This window comes from Asparagus officinalis, chromosome 3, assembly GCF_001876935.1.
Source record: "Asparagus officinalis chromosome 3, Aspof.V1, whole genome shotgun sequence".
NCBI lineage: Eukaryota > Viridiplantae > Streptophyta > Magnoliopsida > Asparagales > Asparagaceae > Asparagus > Asparagus officinalis.
This window is the reverse complement of record NC_033796.1, coordinates 90,938,539-90,945,254: the sequence shown is the minus strand read 5'-3', so window position 1 is coordinate 90,945,254 and position 6,716 is coordinate 90,938,539. Positions and strand designations below refer to the sequence as shown.

Here is a 6,716-nt window from a genome sequence, read left to right as displayed (position 1 = left end):
AGCTGTAACACAAGGTATAATACAATGATGTAAATAGTTAAAGAATATGAGCCCATGGAAGTTCAGCTCCAAATCAAGTTGAAAAAACACTGAACATAGGCAATCAAGATGGTCCTAAGATACAATCATACTTGAAAATTCATAGAAACCAAAGAGAACATGAAAATTGGAGGAAACTATAAGTGCAGGGAAAACTCGAGTCATGGTTTAATTTGATGTCTATATGCAAGTTTGATGCCATAGTGAAAGAAGAGAGAGTATGTAGCTACGTGTGAAATTAGAAAGCAGCACAATACAAAGTCTCTTAGAATCTAATCTCAAGATGCAGATAATAACTAACATAATGAAAACTGAAATAGCAGAGTTGGCCGAAAAACACAATGTGCCAGGTCCAGCCACAAGGCAAAGAAAGGGTAGTCCATTACAGCAATGAAATTTCTGGAAAAAGTACAAATATATGGAAACTATGAACGACAATTTTTATGTTACCAGTATTTGACATAGAGAAATGTACAGAAAAACATGCATTTATTGACATTGAATATTAGTATGCCAAACATGACAACTAAAGGAGGTTAGATTAGGGACAGGAACCTTGATTTCAAGTTGACTCAGAAAACACAAATGAGCAAGAGAACAATTTCTATCGAGTTTAAGATTTCAGGAGTCAGGACCTTGAGGTGGTTGAGGGGTTCGTAAATGGAGACAATGAAATGATTGGAGTTGTTGTAAAATGAGAAAGATGTTGCCTATTAAGAATATACCTAGAGACTGAAAATGAGGTGATAGATGACAACTACAAAACCTTTACTAAAACTTTTGGTGTTAGCAAAAGGAGATGATAGGTAGCATATCTTAAAAACTATTTCAGGAAGAAAGAAAGTGGCCTCACAAAAAGATAATAGAGAAATACCAATAAGGAAATAAAGCTCAATTTCTCAGAGGACACGAGGAGAGAGAGAGAGAGAGAGAGAGAGAGAGAGAGAGAGAGAGAGGAAACCTTGGGGCATGTCATCATAAAGTAATGATCCAAACTCGTTATTTTAACATTATTGCAGTATATTCTTGATATAGGTATGCATTAACCCAAAGGCTTAACTACTAGGTCATGATCACATGAACATACCTAAGTCCATTACTTTTCTATTGACTTTAACACTATGTTCTCACATGAATATATGTCATTCTCTTTTAATGTGTTGATAGCACTTAGTCAACCAACATCTATGAATTATAATTCTTTTGTAATCCATAAGTGATAACCTAGACTTTATTGCCAGCAAGGTTGTGAAAAGCGGAGCAAAGCGGTGAGGCACGCATAGTTTTTCGGAGCTTAAGCGGTTCAAAGTGGGTGGTCTGAATCTTATTAAAATTCTAAATACGGTACTTGAGAGTAGGAGAAAATTAGAAATAATGTGAAGGTTGAAATTATACCTACTGCTCGACACTAGTGCTACCAGTACCAAGGGAGCTCAAGAGGAGGCATCGACGCATGGAGAACTTGCTCAAGGTGGAGATGGTTTTGGGGGTCTGGGGTTTTTTGGGTTTCGTGGAGACTGTTTTGCTAGAGGCAAGCTTGTCGAGAAAACTTTAGCGACTAGCGATGAGAGTTTTGACAGAGAAGAAAAGGTGGACAAGGTGGAGAAAAGAAGGCTCCGCCAAAGAAGAGGACCTGTTGGGGTGGACAAGGCGGACAAAGGAGGTGCATGAGGATAGACGGAAGAGGTGGATGAGGTTGGAGGCAGAGAATTTTGGATCAAGGGTTTTGTAGGTTGAGAATTCAGAGGAGAGAATGTTTGCGGAAAAAGTCGCTGTATTCATTGCTGCATTCATTACAACTTTGATCGTTACAATGAAATAAAAAGATAGTCTTTTTATAAGACCGATACACAATGAAAACAAAATAAATGCAACTCCTTTCAAACAAACGCAAGAGCTGTTTGTCATCTCTTGCTTGCGTGGGTCTTTGGCCTGTGACGGGGACGTTGATATCCGTGGACCACCGGGGCAATCAGATCTATTCCGAGAAAATCGGGCAGAGCTTCGTCTATCCGCGGAGGGATATAGAAGCAGAACTTCGTCGATCCGCGTGAGATCTAGAAGCTATAAGCGTATACCTCGGCTAAAGCGAGGTATTAGCTCTTCTTAGTATTAACGCTAAAGGCTAATACTAAGGCTCGGACGGGTGATGAAGGCTCTGATCAAGACCTCTCCTCCTCTTGTTGAAGCACACGGGCACTCTTCACTGCAGCAGGGCTTCGCCAAGCTTTCCAAAAATCCTCCTCTCTCAAGGCACTCAAAGGGGCTATTTATAGGCTTTAGGAGGGGGCAAGGGGGTCTAGAGGACCACCAAGGGGTGCGGACACCCCTTGGTGTAGGGTGTCTCGGCCAAGGCCGAGACACCCTTGGGGTGTCTCGGCCAAGGCCGAGACACCCTTGGGGTGTCTCGGCCAGGCCGAGACACCCTTGGGGTGTCTCGGCCTGTTTTGTTGGTTCCCCTGTATATTCTTCGTCCGGATTCGGATTTGAGTGATTCCGGGTGCGTTGGATGCGCGACGAAGAGTTTGACCCGCTCTGGTGATTGGATTATCTGTAGAGTGGTCGAGGCATGAAGGGCGTTGTCCTTTTTGTGAACAGTGCCGGGTTCCCGATTGGTCCGGGTCTTCGTGATTCCGAAGTCCTATCCGCTCATGTAACTCGTCGATTCACTTCAGTCGTTCGTCGACGTCGATTAGGCTCATGTGGATTGGATGGTGACGTTCATCGTCGCTCGTTAACACTGAACCGGTTGTGGAGAACTATAGGCAATTTTTGATGCCTACAGATACCCCCTCCAAAGTGTTCCTGACTCGTTTCTTTTATAGAAGAGGCTGGAATACTTTGGATGTGATTGATCTGGCCTTCAGTCGGCGTAGTTAGCTTCAACTCTTGACTCTTTCGATTTTCGATCTATTCGATGTTTTGACGGATAGCCGAAGTTCTTCTGGCGCTGCGTTTATCGTCTGGCCGTCGTCGGAGTCTCGAGTCTGCAGCTGATGAATTGAGTTTGGCTCGTGTCATTGATTTGACTTTGAACTACTTCCGCCACATTGTGCTGGCTTAGGGTTTCGGATCCCCGTGTGTTGATTTTTTGACGCAACGCGTTGACCGGCGTTGACCTAGGGTTACGCGTTGACCGGCGTTGACCCTTAGGGTTTGAATCGTCGAACGTTGACTTTTGTCGCAACGCGTTGCTTGGCGTTGACCTGGGGTTACGCGTTGACCGGCGTTGACCCTAGGGTTTACGGATCGCCATTAACACAGTTTATACTCGTACGTTTGCTGGAGTATACACAGTTTAAGCTCTTAAGGTATTGGAGCACGGTGGTCCCAAGTGTCGGGGCTGCAGGACCAACTGTTAAAGCTGATTCATCTGCATGTGTGGATTTTATCCTAAATTTGTTGGGTGCTCGAGTCACGAGACCAACTAGGGGAGTTGATGCGTCAATGACTCGCAGTTATAGAATTTTTGGCAAATCCTCAGCCGTCAACGGATTTGATGAGCCTTTACCGACTACCGTTTGAGTCGGGCTAGCATGCGGATTGTTTAAGTCCGCTCCTATGTGACGTTTAAGCTAAAAGAGTTAACCCTTTTAGTGCTACGATATTGAATACGTAGACTTCGTCTTTCTCACGGGAATAGACTACCCGGCGACGCGTGTTAGGCGTTGACTTTAGGATTTTTGGCTAATCCCCAGCCTTCAACGGATTTGATTAGCCTTTACCGACTACCGTTTGAGTCGGGCTAGTATACGGATTGTTTAAGTCCGCTCCCATGTGACATTTAAGCTAAAAGAGTTAACCCTTTTAGTGCTACGATATTGAATACGTAGACTTCGTCTTTCTCACGGGAATAGACTACCCGGCAACGCGTGTTAGGCGTTGACTTTAGGATTTTTGGCTAATCCCCAGCCTTCAACGGATTTGATTAGCCTTTACCGACTACCGTTTGAGTCGGGCTAGCATGCGGATTGTTTAAGTCCGCTCCTATGTGACGTTTAAGCTAAAAGAGTTAACCCTTTTAGTGCTACGATATTGAATACGTAGACTTCGTCTTTCTCACGGGAATAGACTACCCGGCAACGCGTGTTAGGCGTTGACTTTAGGATTTTTGGCTAATCCCCAGCCTTCAACGGATTTGATTAGCCTTTACCGACTACCGTTTGAGTCGGGCTAGCATGCGGATTGTCTAAATCCGTTCCGCATGTGACGTTGTGCTAAGAGAGTTAACGCTCTTAGTGCTACGATATTGAATACGTAGACTTCGTCTTTCTCACGGGAATAGACTACCCGGCAACGCGTGTTAGGCGTTGACTTCAGGATTTTTGGCTAATCCCCAGCCTTCAACGGATTTGATTAGCCTTTACCGACTACCGTTTGAGTCGGGCTAGCATGCGGATTGTTTAAGTCCGCTCCTATGTGACGTTTAAGCTAAAAGAGTTAACCCTTTTAGTGCTACGATATTGAATACGTAGACTTCGTCTTTCTCACGGGAATAGACTACCCGGCAACGCGTGTTAGGCGTTGACTTCATCCCTGTCTTTTCTGAAAGCAAAGACAGAGGAAAAGTTGCTATGATTTTGAATACATAGACTTCGTCTTTCTCACGGGAATAGACTACCCGGCAACGCGTGTTAGGCGTTGACTTATCCCTACTCAGGCTTCGGGATAAAATTCCCCGTGCATCGAGTGCCCGGATTTGACAATCGTGTCTTTTCTAAAAGCAAAGACAGATTGAGAAACGGGAGAGGAAGAATTTTATATTCTATCTCCCGGTGCTGAAGAGGAAGAATTTTATATTCTATCTACAGCTGGAAAGGGAACTTGAGGTGGGATCCCCCACCCCCAGAATCCGGAATGATGAACTGGGAGTGGGTTCTCCACTCCGAGCATCGGAAAGGTCCGAGGAGAGGAAGAATTTTATATTCTATCTCCCGGTGCTGAAGAGGAAGAATTTTATATTCTATCTACAGCTGGAAAGGAAACTCGAGGTGGGATCTCCACCCCCAGAATCCGGAAGGATGAAACTAAGAGTTCCACAATGATTGGGTTATCCCTAAGAACACCCATGTGGTATTCTTCCGGGAACTTCCCGATGCATTGGATTATCCACCCCCAGCTTCTCTCTTGGAACTAGGTTTGATTTTGTTGTCCGATCGGGTTATCCTTAAGAATATTAGCGTAATATCCTCCAGGAACTTCCCGTCAATGGTAGGAAATAGTTTAGACTCATATACCTATTGGAGTATCAGGGAGCAGTTTAACCTCTTATACCGGTCGGAGGATTAAGAAGCAGTTTATACTCTTATACTTATCGGAGTATCAAGAAGCAGTTTATACTCTTATGAGTCGTAAGAAGCAGTTTATACTCTTATACTTATCGGAGTGTTGAGAAGCAGTTTATACTCATATACTCTGTCGGAGTCGGGCCGTTCTCAATCGGCTTACCCTAGCGTTATAACGCCGGCTTCAACCAAGGTCTGGATGCTATTCTTGAGAGCAAAGCACTCCTTGGTGGGATGGAGGATCCTCCTGTGGTACTCGCAGTATGTTGGATCCGCAGAATCGTCATCTTCCTCCTGATGCGTGATGGGCGGGAGTTTGATTTTGTTGTTTTCGAGAAGGGTCTCGAAGATAGCTGGAACGTCTTCGTCTTTGAACGAGTACTCGTTTTGGAGCTCCTCGTCCGAATTCTCCTGTTGTTCCCAGGACTGTTGTTGTGACGTTTGATTATCGTCAATAACCGTTGCAGGTACGTCCCCTTCATCATGAGGTACGAGATCCGAATCCAGAGGGTTGACCATCAGTTGGCTACTCTCGACCTTCCGCCTTCTGATGAAGCGTTCAGCCTGTTCTCCTCGAGCCTTCAACTCTTTTCAGGTATTGAGCGGCTCTATTCCCATCACGTCCAAGATATTAATGGACAAGTTGTTCTGACAAGTCTGCAAGAGGAATTCCTCCGTGACGGGATCCCTGCAGTTCATTGCCTGATTGCGGAAGCGTTTGATGAAGGTATCCACCGACTCTCCGCCTTTTTGTTTCTCGTCGAAGAGTGTCCTGATCGACACCTCGGTGTCATCATCGAAGAAATGGGCGAGAAACATGCCTTCCAAGTCCTCCCAGCTGTTGATGCTTCCGGGCTTGAGACGGCGGTACCAATCGAAGGCAGGCCCGCGAAGGGTGCCAACGAATGACCGAACCATCAAAGGCTCGTTGCCCGAGATCACCCCCAAGTGGGACTTGAAGTAAATCAGATGCTGAGTGGGCGAGCCCTTCCCGTTGAACGGCGTGAAGTTGATCAAGTTGAATTTTGCCGGATACGGGATCGAATCCCACTCTTTCGGGTAAGGACACGGAATGCCGGTCCTCTTCACCTCCCGAACAGACATCAGGGCTTCGATTTTTCTTTCGAGCTCCTTTATCTTTTTGGCCTCACCCATATCCTGTTTTGGACGATACGGCCACCCCCAGTGTTGTTATCACTGGTGGGTCCACCCCCAGCGTTATCATCACTGGTGGGTCTACCAGCGTGGTTATTTTTAGTGGGGCCACCCCCAGTATTCTTGGGCGATGCGTCGGCCATGACGATTTCGACCACCTTTGGATCACTATCAACTGCGGCGTTCTGGGTGCGACGGTTGGATTCAGCTAGCTGACTTGACAAAGCGCGGATTTGT

General features: G+C 45.6%; 1 protein-coding gene across 4 annotated transcripts in view; it reads right to left on the bottom strand.

Annotated features, from left to right (window-relative positions):
* The window catches only part of LOC109834466 (J domain-containing protein required for chloroplast accumulation response 1-like), an 18,529-nt gene extending 16,694 nt beyond the window's left edge, over positions 1-1,835 (bottom strand). For 2 of the 4 annotated variants that reach the window (XR_002245580.1, XR_002245581.1), the window contains exon 1: positions 1,435-1,835. The gene's annotated coding sequence lies outside the window, so the exon portion shown is untranslated. The remainder of the gene's footprint in view (positions 1-1,434) is intronic. The other 2 variants (XM_020402488.1, XM_020402490.1) reach the window with 1 other exon arrangement.